This window comes from Phaenicophaeus curvirostris, chromosome Z, assembly GCF_032191515.1.
Source record: "Phaenicophaeus curvirostris isolate KB17595 chromosome Z, BPBGC_Pcur_1.0, whole genome shotgun sequence".
Lineage (NCBI taxonomy): Eukaryota > Metazoa > Chordata > Aves > Cuculiformes > Cuculidae > Phaenicophaeus > Phaenicophaeus curvirostris.
Genome location: NC_091431.1, coordinates 2,051,080 through 2,073,986, shown reverse-complemented (window position 1 = coordinate 2,073,986; position 22,907 = coordinate 2,051,080). Strand labels below are relative to the sequence as shown.

The window sequence follows — 22,907 nt, the reverse complement described above, 5'->3', positions numbered from 1 at the left end:
ATATGTATGTGAAAAGGATACACAGAGAGAGGCTTTGTAGTGGGATTGGGCAGTGATGGTGGGGTGCAATAAGGTATTCTCATTCTGGAGCTCAGAGTAGTTCAATATATAACAGAAAAAGAAATGAGTTGGTTTTGCTTCTGGTTTTTCCCTCATGTTTAAGTTTTATTGTCTTCATGACATTTTACAGTATTTCCTAGTTGCAGATTTTACTTGTGCTGGGAATTTCTGCTTCTCAAACAGTATGGAAAAGCCTGCTGAAGCTCTTCTGTTACGAGCAGTAATAATATACCAACCGATGTGCTCTGAAGGGAGATGCAATGATCCTGGAGTTCAAAGATTCTCTGTGATGGAAGGATGGGGGTTTGGCATGAGAATCTGACACTGGCAAAGATAATGTTTGGGCACTGGTGCAGTCTGCACTAGTCAGTCCTGTATCAGGATTTACCATATAAGTGAACCTTCAGCATAAGTAATTTATATTTTCTGAAGATTTAGATTTTTAGCATGTATAATGAATTGCAATGCTCATTAAGACTCTGGGAATCGGCTTACATATTCCAGCACTGTTGTTGTAATCATACATGAAAATTTATCATTTAAATTATTAATGAGATGTTAATTGACACAAATCTTTTCAGTTCTGTCCAATCAAAAGAAACAGAGAAAAAACTATTTTTTCAGTACGCTTAGATATATCCCCTTATGACTAATTTTTTGTCCTAGATCATAAAGTTGACTAGAGAGTGCTGTCTTTTTTTTTTTTTTGCAAGCGAAATCTTCCAAAAACGTTAGCATATAAAATTCTACAGAAAAAAAATAAACTGGATTTATTTTCCCTCAGTGTCTCAGTATCATTATTTGTGATGAAATTTATATTTTTTTAGGTAAGACATTAAACCAGCATCTTGATTGAAGAGGAGCCCTGGTGATAGAATACAGATGGCATCAGAGCTTTATCTCCTTGTGTTGGCTCTTAAGTAAATCCCCCTGCATCCCAGTGCATATCTTTTCTTTCTCTTGCATGCCTTGGCTATAAACTCCTTTAAACTAAGGATTTTTTCTTATTGTTAGCATGGGGAAGCCATGATGGGACTGCTGGTCTTTGGATTTGTGTAATTCATAATGATTTGAGTCACTTAAAGATCCCAATATACTTAGAATGAAAAGCCAAATGTCAGCTAAGAGTTGGGGTAGAATCCAGACTCTGACATTACAGATACATGTGTGGCTGGAAGCAATCATGGTAACAGATAGCAGTTTCCGCAGTGGCATTAAATCATCCACAGTCCCTTTCTCCATTTCATGGTCTGAAATTCTGTTTAGAGTGCTGCTTTATGCTGTTGAACTGCTGTCTTGATATGCAAGTGGAAAAAACCTACTTCTCTCAGTTCAAGCCTCTATTATACAAAATATTTTAAACAATATGGATGTAAATATTTAGCTTTAGGAGGTGAACCTGAAATTGAAGCAGAAATGCTTGTGGTGTTTAAATTGTGTTTATTTTTAAACATGACTTAACTTTGTTCAGATGTGTCTTTCTGCAATATCCAGATGTCTCGGTTTTGAAGTTGCAGATAAAGGCAGATAAAAATGTGGTCGGTGTGCAGTGGCTGAAGTATTACTGGCATTTCTTCCAATCTCAACTACGTTTTACTTTGGCTGTGTCGTTGCTTTTTTGTGCTTGTGTTGTTCCACTATTATCAGCCAAGTTAAAATATGTTGTAAAGGGCAGTTAGTTATTAATGACTACTACCATAATAGACCCACAATTTTTGTTATTAGAGTATAGAACATTGAACAAGATGAGGTGGAAACAGATTGCACCAATTAAAATACTAGATTTGTCTTTGAGAATTAAATATGTGTAGTCATTAAGGAAATTCCAAAATTTTGGTCCAAAATTTTAAACTTTATAAAATAAACTGTAAAAAATCTGTATTGTAATGTAATGTAATATAGAGTTAATATTCTTAGATGGAACTGATACTGACATCTTTTAAGGTTGCTTCCTAGTGTAGGATGTTGAATTCTAGCTTTGCAAGACACTGTCCTTTGCAATTATGTCTTTCATAAGCTGGATTTTTTGGGAGAATTAACAGATGAAATGTTAGGTTTGTTTCCAGAAATGAAGCTGGTGTAACAGACAAAGCTTCCTTATGTTAAAAAGCAAGAACATTTGGTGATTCTTCCTGCAGTCACACAGGTTTGCAATAGAACTTGGAACTTGTCACAGTATCAGCACTTATGTGATTTTTATTTTAACTAATTCTATGCCACCTCCTCAATTCAACTCCTGGTTCCTCCTTTCAGCCCACCTTCCAGCTTCCTTTATACCTACCAGCCACAATCTGCTCTCCCTTGTGTCTCTTCCTGATTTTGAAGTTCAGCTGCTGCCATTTATAATTTTTAATCAGAAAGCTTTAATTTAGAAATCCACCCGGGGAGGGGGTTGAGTCACCTTCCCTGGAGGGTTTAAGGGACGGGTGGACGAGGTGCTGAGGGACATGGTTTAGTGATTGATGGGAATGGTTGGACTCCATGATCTGGTGGGTCTCTTCCAACCTGGTTATACTATGATTCTATAATTCCATGATGAAGGGATTGTAGTGTCATTGATTGCATGCTGAATTTTGTAAATTAACATACTAACCTTTGTAGAATTTTGTAAATGCTTCAGCAGGTGTTTGTTGGACTTTATTGCAGATTACTAGGATATCAGTAGAACGTAATACATCTCAGAGTAGAAATTTGCATCAGGCTTATAGAAAATGGCCATCTGCTGATAACTGAAATGAGATTCTGCTTTAAAAATAGACCATTTAATACATTCTCAACTGCAAGGATATTTCAGTGTTTGCTAGAATTGTAACAGCAGCTCTTGTTTCTGATCTGCCAGAGCAACATCTTGAAACATTTCCAAAAGACTAAATGCTATTATGGAATTATAATTGTCAGCACAGAACTATAATACATGGGTGTGATGACAGAGAAATATAAGATCATTACTGTGCTGTGTGATAACTCCAAAATTATTTCATTGATGACTCAGTACCCTTCTGAACCACATTTAGAGTGGTTTGGATGGAGCTGGTATTCCCACAAAACAACACAGCTGCCTATCTTGCTAAGTCTATCCTTTGCACACTTTGAGCCCAAATGAATTTGCTTGCAAAAACGTTGTTTTCTGATCTTCATCTTCAAGACAATGAGGTAGCCCTACTCAAACTCATTTGCTGAGAAGAGTTATCCTTCAGATGACTGAGTGGTGTAGTTTGATAATGATAGAATCATATAATCATAGAATAGTTAGGGCTCGAAGGGACCTTAAAGATCATCTAATTCCAACCCCCCTGCCATGGGCGGTGACCTCCAACCAGACCAGGCTGCTCAAGGCCCATCCAACCTGGCCTTGGACGCCTCCAGGGATGGGGCAGCCACAGCTTCCCTGGGTAACCTTTGCCGGTGTCTCACCACTCTCCTAGGAAAGAATTTCTTCCTAATGTCTAGTCTCATCGAGTCCAACCATTCCCATCAATCACTAACCCATGCCCCTCAGCACCTCATCCACCCGTCCCTTAAACCCCTCCAGGAAAGGGGACTCAACCCCCTCGCTGGGCAGCTTCTGACAGTACCCAGTGACTCTTTCCATGAAGAATTTTTTCCTGATGTCCAGCCTGAACCTCCCCTGGCAGAGCTTGAGGCCATTCCCTCTTGTCCTGTCAATGTTCCAGTCCCTTCATCATCTTGGTGGGCCTTGGCTGAACTCTTTAAAATACCCATGTCTCTTTTGTAGTGGGGAGCCCAGCACTGGACCTGACATTCCAGGTCCCTCTGGGTGGAAGCATGACCCTCTGAAGTATCAGCTCCTCTCAATGTGGTGTCATCAGCAGACTTGCTGAGGGGGACTCTGCCCCATTATCCAGATGACTAATGAAGGTACAAAACAGTATCGGGCCCAGTAATGACCCCTTGGGTAACTGCTGATTACTGACCTCCCGTCAGACATTCTTCTAGTGGTAACCACTCTCGGGGCCTGACCATTAGCTTTGTTTTAAATCCACCTCCCTATCTAGACCACACAGCAGCAACATCTCTAGGTGGAGCTCAGGAGAGATCCTTTCAGCAGCTTTCCTGAAATGCAGGCGGGCAGTGTCCACTGCTGTCCTCTACTCTACCATGCCAAGTGGAAGCTGAGCATTTTGCTCACACATGACTTGCTCTTGGTAAAGCTGTGCTGACAGCTCTTCTTGATGTGCCTGAAAATTACCTTGAGAACTAGGTGCTCCATCACTTTCCCAAGGACTGAGGTGAGGCTGACTAACCTGTAGTTCCCGAGATGCTTCTCCTTGCCCTTCTTGAAGACACGAGTGTCACTTGTTTTCCTTCCATCTTTGGGTGCTTCTCCCAATCAACGTGATCATTTAAAGATTATCAAGAGTGACCTCACAACGGCATCTGCCAACCGCCCCAGCGCTTGTGGGTGCATTCAAGTCAGGCTATGCATGTATTTGTGTCTAATTTGCTTAAATCTTCCCTGACCTCATCCTCTTCCACCAAGGGTACATCTTCCTCGCTCCAGTCTTTCCCCTTGACCTCTGGAGCCTGGGATTCCTGAAGGTCAGTCTTGCTAGTAAAGGCTGAGTGGAAGAAGGCATTCAATACCTCAGCCTTTTCCACGTCCCGTGTCACCTGTCCACCCACAGAAGCCTTACATGTTGCCTTTGACATCCCTGAGCAGATTCAGTTCCATCTGGGCTTTGGCTTTCTGAACCCCATACCTGTTTGCTTGACCAACGTCTCTATGTTCCTCCGGCGTTACTTGCCCCTTCTTGCACCTTCTACATGCTTTTTTTTTTTTTGTCTGAGTTTTCCTAGGAGCTCCTTATTCATCTATGTGGGTCTCCTGGCTTTTTTACCTGACTTCATACTTGCTGGGATGGACTTTGTTTGAGCTTGGAGGAGGTGATCATTTAATATTAACCAACTTTTCTGGACCTCTTTCCCTCCAGGACCTTATCCCATAGGGCTGTTCCAAGGAGGTGTTTGAAGGTGAAAAAGTATATTCTCTTGAAGTATAGGGCTGTGATCCTGATTTTTGCCTTCTGCTGTCCTCTCAGGATCCTGAACTCCTCCATCTTGTGGTCATGAGAATGATCAAATATTATATTTCTGTAAGTCCATGAACTATTGTGTCTTTGAAGATGATAGGAGCATAGCGTCTGTCAGAATCAAAAGCAAAAAAATAATGTAAAAATAAAAATAAAAAAATATTCACTTGCAAGAACATTTATTAAGTTAATTCTGTCACAAACTTCTCTATCTTGGAGTAGCCTGAAATCCTATTATGATTAATTCCTTGCAAGAAATACGCATCAGAAACTGTCAGTTTGTTTATGTGTTTTGTTTCTTTCTGCAGGTTGATATGATTAGGATCTAGTAGATTTTTCATGGCTCTGCTTTAAGAAAAAAAAAACCCAACAAAAAATAAATGACAACTGCTGCAAAGGATGACCTATACTGCTTATAAAAAAACCTTTCCTCTGTCCCTCTTTATACCCTTGTAGATAATATTTAGAGTGAGTTGTAGTGGCTTTTCATGCAAGAAGTTTTCCTTGGAAGAGAACAAAGGAAGAATTCTGCAATTTTAGTTCTTACCAGATGTTGATGTCATGCACGTTCTATCACATGTATTGCCACCTTCATAAGGACCTGAAAAAGCAGTACTGCAGAAATGACAGCAGGAAAGTTTAAATTAAATTTTGTTTTTGAAATGCAGGAATGTGAGTTCGTAGTGGTAACGAGTTTGCTGTTAATCCAGAATCTAGTTCGGTTTGTTCACCTACATCAGCTTTGAAATTAAACTTCCATTTCAAAGTTGTACTCAGAGTAAATTCAGTTTGAGATTCTGAATAATGCCTAATGTGTGTCCTAGTGTCTTAGTGTGTCCTAGTAGTTTAGGTTCCCTGGAGATGACAGAGCTCTCTGGCATATCTATGCGTTACTGTCTGTGACTAATGGGACACCGTATCTGAGAAGCAGGAGATGCTGTGGTGATCAAAATCCATACATACTCTGGTCGATTCACAGCTTATAAGCACAGCTCCTAGAGGATTAAAACAAAGTTAAAAATTAGTCATACCCTTCTCCTCTTAGCAGCACGTGAACAGTCAGTTTGGTTCATGGCACAGTCAGGATACCACACAGTGAGGGAAAAGCAGGAGTTAGCATCCATTGGGGGAGGAGGAGGAAGAAGAAGTGGGAAGATGACTACAGGAAATTAACGCCAAACTTCTTATAATAAGTTAAATGAGTTTCTCATTTGTGAATATTTGCCATTATTGCTGATTCGTGATGTAAAAGGGGTTTCAGGGCATCGTTCTGATGACTGAGTTAGAGTTTAGAGTTAGAGTTTATTTTGTAAACGTGACAGGAGAGATTTTTTTCCCCTTAGATTTTGACTGTTTATATTCAGTCTGTGCTCTTATATTCATGTGGTCTCTTTATCATGTGTCATCACCAGAGCTTAGTGGCTTTTAGTGTGCAAAAAATTGCAAATGCACAAGTAAGCAATATTAAGTTGCTGCAGAATATCACATCATCTATGGTAAAACATGCTACGTATATGGGAAGTTATGATAATGTAAAATATTTAAATAATAATTTACAAAACATTCCTTATAGGAAATGTAGGTAAAGACATAAGAAGATGCTCAGGAATTCTAGAAGCATTTTTGGAAGAGCTAATTGTACCACCTGTGGATTTCCCCTTCCTTTCTTCTGCAACTGAAAATACATGATCAAAAATGGGTTTGCCATTGAGTTACTGAGAAATTAAAATGGTGAATTTATGTGGTCTTTTGGAGTCAAGTAATTCACAGTCCAGTTTTTTCAGTATCTTCTAGCTTATCCAACTGGCCTGTGTCTAAAGCTATACTTTTCATTTTGCCACATCAGAATTGTGAGCAGTTGGTAACCTTAAATTATCTATCTGACTTATCCTGGAATGGGTGAAGATGAAGTGGCCAAGATTTAATGGGTATTATTCAGGCCAAAGTGTAATACGTTGCCTCTCACGCAGAAAAGATAAATACAACAGTATAGAGTAAGAGGATAGAGTAAGTTTTGTGTTAAATTTGAAAATAACATACAGTATCACTGCAGACAGTGATGCTTTGTGCTTTATGGTACATTTCATTTGAGGAGCTGAAATAAGTTGTACACCATTATTGATGCAATTCTGTCATTGTAGTGCATGAGAACTTACATTTCAATTTCTTAATTACATTATGTTACATGCTTTATCAGAAATCTTGTTAGCCAAACTGGTAACTCAATTCCCGTTGCCTGGCTTGGTCTTGCAGGGAGGAACGTGTCTTATTGGGGCATGGTTAGGAAATTACACTTAAAAAAACATTTTACAGAAAAGGTTTTTAGAGGATTTTGATGGTAGGCTGAGTTGGGACAGTTTTGCTTTTTAGAATGACAGTATTGCAGCTTTTACGCAGATTTGGTGGCATTGCTTGAAAAGATATGGTGATTTTGACTGAATAGATTAAAATATTGGTGACCGTGACACACAGGATTTTTTAGACCGTGGTGTCCTATTATGAATTTAAAGATAAATGGTTAGAAAAACAGTTGGCAGTCCTTTTTCTCCTACCTCATAATAGTTGTACTTAGAGCCTGGAGGCTCAATCAGCAGATTTTTATTGAATTTTATACTTTGCCTCTGGGCAGGCTTTTCTGCCTCTTGGTTTTCTGTGCCCACATCTCATTCTCTTCTGTCTTTCTTAGAGCTTTACTAAATGCCATGTGTGCTCTCGGCTTTCATTAGCCCCTTTTTGACCCCGCTTGCAGTTTCTAATTTATTGTTGCTGCCTTTGATCCCTTTGCTTTTCACATGTGCCCATCTTCCTCTTCTCTGTCTCTGTCTTTTTATTTATGCTTCGCTCCAAGAGCGCGCATGGTTCTCCAGAGCTCTCACTGAAGGTCTTTGGTAAAGGAAGAAGTCGTCCTGCCTTTTGCTGAGTGGGCTGTGTGAGGCTGCAACTGCTTGGAGAAAGGATAATGGCATGTACCTGCCCTGTGATTAACTAGCGAGACGTCACAGTAGATGAAGTTACAATTAAACCATTTTAATAACTAAATACATGCTCCAGACGCTGAATTCCTGTGGACTCCACGGTACTTAAAATCCTAGCGATAAAAGTAAGATTTCTGGAGAACTTACAGTTGAGCGTTTTGCCTTGGGACTTGCTTTTTTTTTGCTCCAAAGCACTCTGAAAAGTCAAGTTTCCTTGGCAGGGTTTGTCATTGCGAGGAGTGGTTTTCCTGAAGAACTCACAAGTGCACATGGGCAGGTTGAATTTTGCTGAAATTCCAGCTTGTGAGATTTTGCAAAGAGCTGTTTGTTTTGGTTTTATGTTGGATTGCTACCCTGCTGACTATAAGTGATAAGAGGTTGTATGAGGATGCCTTTGCCATTTCCGTGTGAGCCCTCCTGCTGTCTCTTGCAATCTCCTCCTCTTCAATAACTTTTTCCTGTGGTAGCATTTGGGAGCTGTCTGGATGTAGCTAGTTCCAGTCATTCTGAGCTAGATTTTCAACAGTAATTTGCAAATACAAGTCTAAGAGTTCCTAGGCCCAGTGCAACTACTTTTTCTACAACCAGAATCTTATGGCAGCTTAAAAGGGAAAATGAAGTATTTTAAGCAGAGATGTTATTGATGTTGAATATTAACTACTGAAATTTTTGATGTTATTCTACCAACTATTGAAAGGTTTGATGTTATTCTGCCAAATACTCTTGTTTGCTTATAAGAGAATGAATGAGTTTAACTCCGTTCTGTTCAGTCTGGTGATCTGCTCACCTCTCTTTGTCATTTTATTAGATATTATGAAAAACAATTGATCTAGGTAAACTGAGACCTTTGTGGCCACAGTGAAGTCATTGACATTTTGGCATTGCTGCTGTCATTAGTGGTACTAACCCAAGTGTTTTGCTTTCGGTGCTGCTGCATTCCATGTGTAAAATGTTATAAGCAGAAACATAAAGACCTTGCAACCTCCTAATTAGCAAATCTAATAAGTGGCACACAATTTATGGTGATGCGCCAAGTACATTGATTATGATTATGAAGTCATGGCAATATAATAGCAATGTAGTTCGATGATATAAATCAAACTCTTCCTCATTTAGTGAAAATTTTATAAGCCACACAAAAACATTGCTTCTCACTGGGCTGAAATAAAATGAACGCTGCAACAAAAGGAGAATACAAAGGACAGAGAGTACAGTTCTTTGGTAAGTCATGTTCCAAGAAATATATTTTTGCAAGCCTGGCAATATGTTCAAATTTTAATTAAAATGTATCTGTTTATAATTTGGCAAATATGAAAATAATACTTGTATTTTTCTTCAAGTTTTGGTGACTCTTATTTTCAAAGGGCTTTAAAAAAAGATCAAGTGCCGTCCTAAAGTATCTGAAAGCTGCAGTTTCTATAGGAGTGCCGGGAGAGTTCTCTTTGGTTTTAGTAGACAAACACTTCTGTCTAGGACTGGGTGACATTGAAAAAGTAATTAATGGATGTTGCAGATTGATCAATAACTGCTGGCAAAAAATATTGATTAACTTGGTAGTAGACTCATAAAGATCACGTGGTTTTGTGTTAGTTGACCAAATGAGGATATACAATAATTTTTCCTTGGTTTCATCTTTCCTCTTTTACTTCTCTCTTTCAATTGAATTCTTAAGCCTTTCCTGGATTCATGTTGCTATGCTTGAAAGGGAAGTTATTTCTTGTATATCAGAACTTTTCTCTTAAATCTGTTTGGGTTTTGGGTTGTTTTTTTTTTTTTTGCCAAACACGGCAGTGCTCATGGTAGCATTTTTTAAACTCTCTGTCATAGTAATATGACATAAAGTAAATTATCTGAGCCACCAGAACAACAGGGCTCGCAATGTCTTCTGGTTTGCTGATAAATACCATGCACTTAAAGAGCTGCTGTTGCAATTAGCAACCCTAATAGGAAATGGCTGAATTTTAGTATTGCAGCGCACATTCAGTTGAATCGTAAGTGATACAGTAGATTTATCTTCAGAAGCCCTGTAGAGGAGAGAGAAAGGGAAAGCAAGGGAGAGGAAGGAAACAGAAAGAGAAAACTATACTCATTGTTCAAAATATTTTGACATGTTCTTTTTTACCAGCGTGCTTCATACCAGATCAGGTGATGCCTCAACTACCTTGCTGTTATGCCTGATTATTTGTTGTCTGTGCTGCAGTGATTATTGTAAAGGTACAAGCTGGTAGAAATGCTGTGATGATTCCTTCTGGATTATTCATTGGAAATGCAGGTAATATGACCTTGCCCAGTCCAGATGAAATTGTTCTGCTAGGGGTCTGGTGGTGTTGAGATATGATTTTAATAGTTGTGGTACCACAGTCTAAGCCGCAGCTTTCAGACATCTGTAAAGAACAGGGATGGGAAAGGCCATAGAGATGTTTAAGCACAATATTTTGCTTTCAGTGTTGTGCTGCTGTAAGGGCACAGTGTGGAAGGAGATGAAAATCAGAGCAGGAAGAGCTTTTCCTGCAAATAATCTGAAAACTTTTTGCTCTTCTTCCACAGAAGGCTGGAGTATAGAGCTAGATGCACAAGGCAAGCTTCAAAGAGAAATAATAATAAAAGGCAGTAATTTTTTTATTTTTTATTTATTTTACATATTGGTGCTCACATGTTAACACAGTGAAACATTAAACTGGCATCTTACAAATGATCTCTGTTTACTGAAGTAGGCCTACACATGTTCTTAGCGAGTTTTTATGTGAAAACTGACGTTACCAGTATGAAGTGAGTTCCTATGTTCATTAAAAACCTCAATGCAATTTTTAGCACAGCGTTTTCAAAAGTATTCTGTGGTTGAATGAGTGCTGGATTAGTGTCATGTGGCTCTGTTGAAAAGTTTTTATGAGTGTTGGGAAACACTGTACATTTTTTTCTAACTATTGAAGAAAATAGATATTGTTTCTAATCTGGAATAGAAAACAAAAGGGTCCAAGTTCCCACTTCATCAAAGCTTGTGAAACAATTGGCAATGGGTGGATTACTTAGAGAAAAAAAATATTTTTAATTCCTTTAGAAAAAGGAAAATCAGTATATTAAAATGAACACAAGTAAATGATAATGTGCTTTCCTTTTGGGTCCTAAATGACAATGTATGTGATCTCTTACAGAGCTTCATGGTGGGGTAGCTGCGGAACATGAGCAAAACCACATGGGAATTTAATATCCTTGAGCCTTCTAAAGTTGCAATCCAGTTAACTGTTGTTTGTATCATACAGCTTTCAAGAAGTACAGCACGAATATTTGGGCCTTTTTAACGTGCAATATTTTTGATGTAAGTTCCAGTCAAGGTGGAGCAGAAAGACATTAAACACAACAGAGATTCCAAATGGCTAATTGTTTTAGAAGGAAGAGCAGTAAGTGCCTATAGCGTATTTGTCCCAGAGTAAGGGGAAATTTGATGATCCCTCCCTTCCCATCCTTAACTTGATCAGAAAAGTAATTACTCTTATTTTTGTCTATTTATCTACTTTTGCAGGGTTATTCTGAGCATTAGTTACTGTTAGTACTTGTTTTGAAAACAGAAAATATGGTGTATCTACTATATATTTTTCTTAACCCCTTAAAACATTACTTGTATAGGAAAAAGGCAGCTGGTTTTTATTTAAGATAGAAGAAGGTCCTGTGTAGTGAAAGTATTCGCTGATGGAAAAGAACAGTCATTGTTTGGATTTTTTTTATTGTTAGTATTTTTTCAAGCTAAATTATTTACAGAATCATGCTTTGGGAAAGGGGGCTGACACTTTCTGCTCTGTAAGTGTCTGGATTTGATTTTTCCCGTCACTGCACAATGGATTTGAACTTCTAGAGTCTGGCCATTTGTTTCTCATAAACTGTTGGTCAGTAATAATCTAGCTTTGTCCTCAGCTTCTTGTAGTCTAAATGGACTTCTTTTGTTCTTGGAATATTTTGTTTTAGGGCTTTGTAATTCTCTTCAAAATGTTTCTCGCTCTGCCCTTCCCCTGCCTCCAGTTTTGAATGTATAAGAAATTCAGGTATTCTGAGGAACATCTTGCGCTTTGTCTGTTGCTGTTATACTGATAAGTTTTCCTTCGTTGACAGTGTGATATTAAATGGGGGGGAAGGGGGTTGTCCCATGTTTTTCTTCATGTTTCTCTTCATGGTTTTGTGCTCCTTTGAGCCCTGCTTTCTCTGGCAGCGTTCCAGAGCGAAGGATGTTGTTTCCCAAAAGGATTACTTGAATTATATATATAATTTAAAACCTGATGATCTCAAGGTCTGTTTCTTTATATCAAAATAATGGTCTTTGTTAGACAGAAAACACATCTGAGAGGCATGTCTGAAGCCTTACAGCCACCGTGAAAATAGGTAGGATTAATTTTCTAAAAAAGACCCCTCTTTGCCAGTTCTCATCCTGATTAGTTTTTGCTCCTTTTTGAAGACTGATCATTTGACCTATTAAATGAATATGCTGTTTTACAGTGGTAGTAATAATAATCTAAAAGCAATTACTTGGGCAGCTGTCTGAAGGGCTCTGGTATTTTGAAAACCTTATCTGCTATGAATCATGGAGCAGACTTGGCTGTTATTGAAAATCCAGACTGCCCAGCGTTCCAAAGTAATATTCTGTCTGGCATCTTCTGAACAAGGCAGAGCTATCAATGAAGCAAGAGAGACAGCAGTAATTAGACCAAGTCCTTATCTCTGCTCTGATTATGTAGCTAACAATAAAGGATGTGGCAAATAAATGTACTGATATTAATGCATCCATTTATGAAGCGTATCTTTAAAGTAGGTGTCAGTACAGGAGAGTTTTCACTGTCGTAGCAGATTCTAGCAGATTTTAGATTTTCTTTTTAAAGAATTACTTCTTTCATAAGCTCAGTGCTTCCATGTTTCTCTCCTATTTAAATTATAGGGTTTGATAATTTTGTACTTCTGTATATTTGGCTGAAGTTCTTAGGATGAGAGTCTTTAGGGCACATGATGTCTTTCCATGGCCCTTGATTCTCTTTAAAATTTATTATATTAATGCCTGTTTAATCTCAAATTGATTATTAATTTAATTTGCATTGCAATTTGCCGAAGTTTTATCTGTGTCTCATGGTTACATCACTTCTTCTTGACTACAGCAAGTTCACTGTCTTGGTGGAGCAAAGATGTGAGCGCTACTCTCCCTTGAATACTCTCCTACAGAATAACAAAAGGGCTTGACACAGAAATAAATTAGTCTCTAATAGACAATGACTGGTCTTGATGGAGATGAAAACTGTGAAAGAAATAAAACAAAGAATATAAAGCTCATTTAATAAAAAAATGTCCTGGTGTAATCCGTGTGAATCTGTGCAAGTCAGAAGGAATTATAATTTGCACAAACCATGTATTTTTGGTCTTGCTGACTGTATATTTTAAAAGCCACAATTATGCAATGCAAATAATCATAAAGGGAGTTTAGGTTTATGGTATATATTCAAAGCAAATCTTTTTAATTGCTGGGGCTTTTTCTTGTATGCTTTGAGTATGTGTTGGTACTAAATGCTTAATTTAAAGGGATGCTGTCAACCCAAAAACATACTCCTTTACTAATTTATTTTTTTAGTTGGGAGGAGCTTCAGAGACTATGCCAATTCCCTGCCTCTCCAGCATTGTGATCTCATGGCCACTCTGCTCTTTGGTTTTTTTCAAGGTTTTTCTAGCAGACAGTAAGAAAAATGATTAGTGCTAAAAAAAATTAAAAAAGCGAAAAGTAAAAGACATAGAGTTAACTGTTTTCCTTGTGTAATAGTTAATCTATATAGATCTGGCATTGTGCCGTCTTTTTTTTTGGGGGGGCGGGGGGTGTTCAGCATAAGGAATTTCTGCAGCTTCTCAGTATCTCACCACTGCTGGGAACACTTGTTCTGCCACCAATACCTGAGAAGTTAGCTTCCCGTGATGCCCCGTAGATAATATAATGATATTTGTGCTTGCTTACATGCAGCCTGGCTGGTCTATCACAGAATCACAGAATAACCAGGTTGGAAGAGACCCACCGGATCATCGAGTCCAACCAAACTCCCAACTGAACTGTAATCTCTCATTCTTCCTGAAATGATTGTCAAGTTCTGTTTCATCCATGCTCTACCAACTTAGAGCCTGGCCAATGGTTTGCACCCCGCGCTTCTGTTCTTTCCTCCTTTCCAGAAGAGTTTGCATCCTCTTGTATCTGTGTTTAACCGATTGTTTTCTTATAGTGCCTGTTAGCTCTATATACCATGGGGATGAATGCGTAGACTCTCCAGTTGTTCCCATTGATGCCCTCCAAGTCCTATCTGTGTCCTGCAGACACAGCTGAGCTGCTGTGCACTCTTGCCCCACTGCACAATGCTCTTGTGCATTTGGAAAATGAAGCCATTGACATATAAGTTAGTGGTTGCCTGAGGTCAGGGGCTGACTCTTCTGTTCTTTGTTTTGAAGAGCAGCCACTGTCACTGACTGTATTGAAATGGGGAGCAAACTTTACCTGCAGGATACAACAAACTTTCAGTAACGTTCTTTATCATTATAGCAGCTGATACTGATGTTGTGACAAATTTATTGAGCAGAACTAATCTTTAGAAATATGTGTTATGGTATGTTGCTGGTATGTTATTCAGTACCTGAAAACACTTTGAATGTATCTTCTAAAAAAATCCCAGAAACGGTCTTTGCATTTTTTCGAGAAATAAATTGAATATTTATATGGGTTTCAGTGTCTGTAAGTATATTTGTAAATACTTCCAGATAAGACGTTAAAAATACTTTTCTTGTATTGCTTAATTCTTGTATTGATGACTTCAGCTAGCAATATTTCTAATAACAGTATATGATATTGATTTCTATGAACGGGGATATTGAGAAGTGTTCATTTCTTTTCTCTTCTAAGTATGTTTTGATCAGCTGTTTTAACAATGATTTTCTACTAGTCAGTGCTATAATGGTATCATGGTTGGACTCGATGATCCAGTGGGTCTCTTCCAACCTGGTTATTCTATGATTCTGTGATTCTGTGATTCTATAATGGTGATTTAGTCTGACAGATAGGGCAACTAACCCTTTCTCTGAGTTCAGAGAAATCATACTATCCATTTCTCTTTGTTGGTCAAAATTTACATGTTGCTTTGAGGTTCCGCAAGCTATTCCACACTTCTGTGACCACGTACAAATAAAACATTCTGTTGTGTGAGATACTTGAAATCTTGATGAGACAAAACATTGAAAGTTACCTTAATACATTTAAGTTTGCAATAGATAAATACAACACTTTCACTTTATGTTTATGCATCCCATTTATTCAGGTATTTGCATTCTGTTCCAGTAGAAAAAAATAAGCCTGTAGCTTTTATTTACTTACTTTTTACAGTCCAGACATTCCCTTTGCAAATATGCAGTATTTCTGAAAATAAGTTCTTTTAGACTCCAGCGGACTTATTTCAGGCTACTCTGATGTGGTTAATAACATCTGTCAGTCAGAAGCAGGGTGCTTATTGCACCAAACTAATCCCTGTCTACAGCAGATTCCTGAGGCTTAGAAGTTAATGGCATGAATAACTTAATTCTTTTCAGAGTAATGTTAATATTTTTGCTTCCTGAAGGTAGCAGGAGGATTGAATAGCTCATTCGATTGATACATTACTTTGAGAAAGTCTTCTGAGTCAGACTGCTCTATTAACATAGTTCTGTAGCTTGGTCTCTTGCAAAAAAAATATACTGGGGCGGTGGAAGAGACCAGGGGATTGTGGGGACTGTTTATCCCTTATGTACTTTGCCACAAATTCGTTGCAAAGACCTGAGATGTTCTGAAGGTTTGCAGTCATCTTGGAAATATCCTCACAGGAGTTAAATATCATACTCCTTGTACGCTTGGAGTATCCTGTCCAATGAAAAAAAAGTCATAAGGTCAGCTAGTTTTGGACTTATTTGCGTCATTTCTTCCTCAAATTAACTTTTCATCATTGCCCTTTATTATGGAGTCTTGTATATACACGTAATTGTTTATTCTTGAGTACCAATTTCCAGCTGTCTTGTTTGCTGAAATACAAATTTCAGTGAAAAGCTCACTAAAAAATTGTACACTTCAACAGCTGCTGCCCTGAGTTGATAATGTGCTCTGGGGTTATACAAGGCATTGTATGCAGGGATTGCGTGTTAATTTTCCTCTCTCTTAAGGAGTTCATCACATAATAAGGAAACCAAAAGTGCAACAGAACCACGTGATAAAAACAGTACTGTCAACTCAATTGTCCGTTTGGATGTTTAATTTTAAAACAAATAAATGGAATTCTCACTTGGCTTGGGACGGAGTTGAAGTTCCACATTTATGTCCAGAAAATTATTTATTTGGGCTTAGAATGGAACTAATTTACCTAAATTATCTACAAAAATATGATATACCTTATGCATCATAAATCTGTTTTTACAACTATTAATATATAGTTCATTCTCAGATAAACTCTGAGGAATTACCTGTTTTGTGAATTGTGAAACTGAGCTAACATGTCAGTTATGAAACTGTTCTTACTTATCTTATTTTTACTTCTCTGAAGGTAAACACTGCTGCCAGTGATATGCCATTGCCTAGTTCTCACCACAGCATTGCTACTTATTCTGTAAATAGTTCTAGGCAAGTTGCTAAATTTCTGCTTCTGAATTCTCTCTTTTTTCCTGGACAAATGTTCTTTTACCACTGGTATTTTTTCCCAGAGATACTTACCTTTTATGCTCATGTTTAAGTCCAAGCATCCAGACGTGATAAAGCCAAACCCCAAAAATTTAAAAAAGCAAGGGAGGAGCAAAGGTTAAAAGCAGTGATATAAAGTGAATATTAAAACTACTCCCTCCATTTGAGTGCAGGGTGTTATCATTTCTTTTTATTATTTGTTGTTATTTCTATTTTTCTTGCTGGTAAAATGTGACTGAATATGCAAAGTGGATACAGGAGAAAACACCACAAAGTCTCATCTGTGATCCCATGAAGATTACAAGAAAGCTCAGGGATTTCCTTGTCCCTTTTGGGGTTATTTTTTTTTGTTGCTTAGGGAAGAAGGCATGGGAAATGGACAACAAGCATGGAAGGACAGGACACGTGGAAGGGAGATTTCATCCTTTAAATCTCACATCTAGTTCAAAGTTGTGTGCAGTTTGTAGAGCTGAATTTTTTCAAGTACCTTGTCATCCTTGTCATTTAGGGTGGACATTAGGAAAAAATTTTTCACAGAAAGGGTCTTTGGGCAGTGGCAGAGGCTGCCCAGGGAGGGGGTTGAGTCACCTTCCCTGGAGGGGTTTAAGGCACGGGTGGACGAGGTGCTGAGGGACATGGGTTAGTGATTGATGGGAATGGTTGGACTCGATGATCCGGTGGGTCTCTTCCAACCTGGTTATTCTATGATTCTATGATTCTATGATCCGGTTCAAGCTGCCGTTCATGCAGTCAGGTATGTCTGATCTTCAACCAAAGCCTAGCAAAATGGACCAGTGTGATACTGGCCTACATTTTCAGGTTACGGGGTTGCTCATGTGCTCCCTGTGACTGATTTGCAGTGCATCAAGAGCAGCAGTAAGATGTATGACTATCTTAAGGAAAACAAGTTCACAGTTGGAGGGAGGAAAGAAGTGAGACCACAGTATACGCAAATACGCTGTCGTGGTTTGAATGGGCTTAATTGTTAATAACATGCCCAAGTCTTCAGCTGATGGAGCAGCAGAAGAATAGGAGAGACAAATAACTATCTGTCTGTTCTCTTAGATTTGAATCTATTTATTTCACAGACAAGAGTCCAATGCAATTGTTTACAAAATAGAAGTGTAGCAAAAATGGGGAAAAGGCATTCCCATTAGAACTGTGCTGACAAAACTGTAGAGCCTTATCTACAGACAGTGTAATTGCATTGACTCTTCATGGACATCCTGCTCTATTACTTGGTCTTGGACAAGAGCTATACTGTGCGTCAGTTTTTCTTACTTAGAATGTGTAGTTCTGCTACAATACCCTTATGGAATTGAGTTATAAAATTAGACATGCATACTCCCCGTATTACAGCTCACCTCCTCATTCCCTGCTAAAGAACTCCCAAACCTCACCTCAGTGATCCGGTTTGCTACTGTAATTTTCATTATTTAGGGCATGAAATGAATTGTACATCTCTTGGAGGCATCACTACCCCAACTGCAAACTGTATGTCATATGCCGAGAAGCACTAGCGAGGGCCTTCCAGACAGGAATCTTTGGATGCTGTAGTAGTCCCTGTTGTAATTTGAAATAACAGTGGTATTCTTTTATGGCTGAGTTTTTGGAAAAAGTCTGTGGAAGCTAAATACCTAAATCCCAGGGAAATCAGCTTGTGTTCTAAAATTTAATGTTAGGCTAATTGGAAAATTCCAATTCGTGTTTCTAGAGGCAGATTCCAAGATTGTGTCTCTAAATACATGGAAGACTTGTAATCCTGTTCCAAGTGAGCTTTCTTTTCTGTTCAGAAAGATGTTGTAAGTTTCCTTGTGGTACCCATACAGTCCAATATTAGCCTCCACATATAAACAAGCAGGAAAGGTTTTGGTGAGTATGTGCATTTATAGCTACTAATATATAAAAAGCCAGGGTGCTTATTTTGTGGCCTAAAATAGCTAAAGTTAGATGGCTAAACACAGATTTAATATATGTGCATAATAAAGGCACAGAAAAAACCCTTGTAAATCAAGTCAGCTTCCATCCTTTTAATTTATTTCTTCAAAAAGCAACCTCTCACTTACCACCAGAGATATTTATAATAATTTCTGTATTTACAGAATCATAGAATCACTCGGTTGGAAAAGACCCACAGGATCAGCCAGTCCAAGCAGATATTTATAATATCTTCTATATTCTTTCAGCATTCCTCAATGCTCCCAAATCCATTTTCTTACTTGTCCATTTGAAGACTATTTTAACTTCTGAGATGTTAGATTGTTCAAAAATATACCATTTCTCATGAGAAGTGGTCCATTTTTTTTCTCTTCTTTCGGAGAGGACGGTAGATGTAACCGAGTGTCTGAATTGCTTTGGCATTTTTAAAAATTTCTGCAGATTCCCTCGATATCACATTTCGCATGATGATTAAATAGGTAAAGTAAAGCAGTACACCTTTGCTTGGCACTGCAGAATCCTTCAGCTGTATTTTTGTGAAGTTCTTGTTAAGCAGTTTGACCTCAGAGCCTTGGTGACCATGGCCAGCTCATTCAAAGAATAAACACAGCAAGAGTTGTTTTTCCATCGTCTCCTGTGTGTGGCACATGAGCTAGTTACTCTTTACCTGTTGTGTCCCAGCTGGGTGTTGATGTGCCTGGGAAATCTGAAGCTGAGAATATTCCAGTGGCGGCAGCAGCAGCAGCAGCAATTAGTTAGTGTGAAGTTCCCTGTTTTATGATCCTTCCAGATGACTTACATGAACTACTTCAATATTATTTCCATGCGAGACACATCACCCCAGCTAAAGGGAAAGTTGTCACACTCTGGGACTGCTAAAGCCAGTCATTTTTGGAACAGAGCTTAAGAAAGCAGCATCATCAGGAAAAAAAAAAAGTTGGTGAGGTGTAATATTTATGTGAAAGAAAATGCATGTTGTATTATCTAGAGTGCTGTGATTAATTAACAACCTTGTGATGAAAGGAAGTAGAGTTATTCCCATATTATATGTGAGGAAACAGTAAGAGCTTGTCCGCACAGGGCTGTTTTGCAGTTGTGCTGTTAGCCAGCTTACTGCTGTATTTAAACAGCTGTAATTAGACCACTGGAAGCCTCTGAGGGAGACTCTGCTCTGAGTAAAAACATGCCCTTTTCTAGTTTGAGGTGTTCTGCTTTGGAAGCAATTTGAACTGAGTCAAGAAAAGAAAAACAACTCCAACTTTCTGGCCAAATACAAAATAAGACCAAATACACAGTAAGTTATACTCAGTAACTGTGATGTTTTAAGCATTTCCTTCATCCCGTACAGCCTTCCTGGCTAGACAAGCCTTGAATAAATTAGTAAGGAGCAAAATGGCTCTTCTTCTCCCAGTGGAGGGGAGAAAATAGAAGTTAACTGTTCTCAAGAGTTCTCTTTCACAAGACAAGTGATCTCTTTTTCTACATCTGCGTGTGGCTGTGTACATCTTTACGTCTGGATGCTGTTGGAGAAGTTTTTAGTAGTCTTGCAGTCACCTGGTAGCAAGATAAGAGAAGGTATTAGGCTAGGAGTTTTTCTTTTGAACTTTTTACAACTCTTATGAACTTATTAACATTTACAACTCTTGAACTATGCCCACTGCAATTTCACAGTGGGAAAGATGTTCCAGAATATAGGCCAGAGAAAATCTCATCTTTCACTATATATTCCTTTGTTTTTACTTTTACTTTAAATTTTGAGTTTCCTTTTTTTCTTTCTTTTACTTTAAATAACTTCCAGTCACTGCATTTTCCTAGAAGTAGTAATCGGTATAAACTTTTATCTATGATGATTTTAAGTTGATGGTATTTACCCCCCATGGTGTTAGCAGTTTAAAAGGAGATAGGACGGAAAGCTTCATAAGGGGGAAGTCTGCTTACTAATTTGGTTTGACGAGCCAAGGTTTTTGGTTGCTGGAATTTTCTTTCTCTTTTAAAAATGTTGAAATAAAATCTGTGTCAGCAGAGATTTGTGTGCTGTCTGTCGACTCTTAGGTTGTTACTACGTTGTCAGTTTCTTGTCTTGTGTTACTGATCTGTTGGCAAAGGTTTCCAACCTAAAGCTGCAAAGAGTCACTTGAATATTCCTGGTCCTTTCAGGAAATGTCCTTGGGTAGCCGTTAGTGCAGACATAAGAGAAAAGGTGCCAAAAATCTTTGTTAAAGAATTACGTAAGCAAGCAGTTCTCATAGGAAACACAGTGTTTGGGAATCTTCCCATCTCACCACATCAGTTACGCCCCATAATCCCATCCTGACCCACATGGGACGTTCAGACTGAAGATTAGAGCAGCAGGGTTTGCCATAAGCTGTGCTTTCATCAGCGTTTATGTAATCTTCCAATTATGTGAAAGTGCAAACCCTTTAATTTTTGAAACATTACTGGTTAGTGGAGAAGTTTTCACGGAGAAAATTGTGTTAGGACATCTTGAATTAACCAGTATGATTACAGGTAGTTTTCCTATTTTAGCATTCAAATTCTTCACATTGTATTACAAAACATGATGTATTGGAGAAGAGGAGGAATGTACAGGTTTGAGCATTTAACATAACCTAAAATTAGATTTAGTCACAATGTGATGAGAATTTGTGCATGTGATTGCTTTGCTTGCTCATTTTTATAGTTGTAAATTCCATGTTTCAAAAGTAAGCATATGTATTTATTTTTGCTCTGAGGTCCCAGGTCTGACCTGTTACGGGAAGTTGGACCTTCCATTATCATTACTGAAAATTATCAACAGGTCTGCAAAAGCAGAGTTTAATTTTAATCTTTATAGTACTTACTAGTGCATAAAAAAACCCCAAAACAAAAGAAAACCCACAACTGGTAATGAATCTTAACACTGAAATTTAAGAAATTGTCATTTTGAGGAAAGCTTTCTGGACAAAGAGAACATAAACAGCTACAAAACCTGTGGGCAAACTACCTTTGTTTAAGGAAATTTAACTTATTGTATTTCTTCCTTACTTTCGTATCATTGTTAAATGCAAAATCCTGGGGAGATAATAGAGTGTGATGTTAACTATATACTGATTTTTTTTCTTTTTCATCTCACTGTTCGGGGCACGCACACCCATATGTTACCTTGCCTCATGATAATCTCATGCAATGATCTAAGAGCAATTTTTGTGTCTTCACTACTGATACTAATCTAGCCAGAAGTATTTTAGTGCTGGGAGTTGGCATGAAGAACAGGAAATACCCAAAGAAGCTTTTATTTTTCTAGTTCTTTTTATTTTGCTGCTGGTGCTGAAGGGTGTACTTGAGATATAAGATGCAAGGGTGACTGCAAGAAGATTTCCATTCTATTTAACAGTCTTAAGAATTTTTCAGGTTTTTCTTTACTCCTCTCACCTGGCCACATGTGGCCTATGACACTTTTTTTCCCTCCTTGTGTCTACATTTTCTTTTTAGCTTTCGTAGATCAATGTACTTCATGAGAAAGTAAAAGTCAGTGAAAGAAATGGTTTTCTCAAATTACATGCTGCTCATATGTGGCTGTGTTTTTATGCATATTATAGTTGTTGCTCTGTCTCAATGACAGGTATGAATGTAGATCATTTTATTCAGCCTCCAAACTACTATTTTCTGATCACAGTCCTAAGTAAAATAACCCTAATAAAGTTCTATATATGCAGACCTTAAAATCAGTTTATGTTCCTTTTCAGTAGCCCTGGGGCCTAGAAGCCAGATTTGCTCTGACAAGGATTCAAGCTTTTCCTCTCCTTTTGTTCTGGCTTTCTTGAGTAGAAGCTGACTCTTTTAAAAAATAGCAAATTTTACAAATAATACACATAGGGAGGTGTAAATAAAGCTTACTCTGTCAATCCATAAATGCTAGAGGATGTCTAACAATATCTATTTATGCCAATACAAATATCTAAAAGTGTTTCTTATGGTTAGTCCAGCTGTTGACGATGATAGAACTCTTTGTGTTTTGCAGGAGATGTTCCTGTGGAACAGGGGCAGATGCAGTGATAATTGCTTTTCTTTAATTAGGTGAAGAGAGTGTTGGCCACCACTGACAGTAGGTCAGATCTGTAGTACCCAGGTCATCTTTAGATTTGAAACCACTAGGTTCTCAAGCGTTGGCTTCCACTACAGCGACAGGTTGTTGTGAATGCA

The 22,907-nt window shown here is 38.2% G+C and overlaps 1 protein-coding gene across 2 annotated transcripts in view; it reads left to right on the top strand.

Moving 5' to 3' along the window:
• Positions 1–22,907, top strand: part of MCC (MCC regulator of WNT signaling pathway) — a 215,324-nt gene that overhangs the window by 64,468 nt on the left and 127,949 nt on the right. The window lies entirely within an intron of this gene.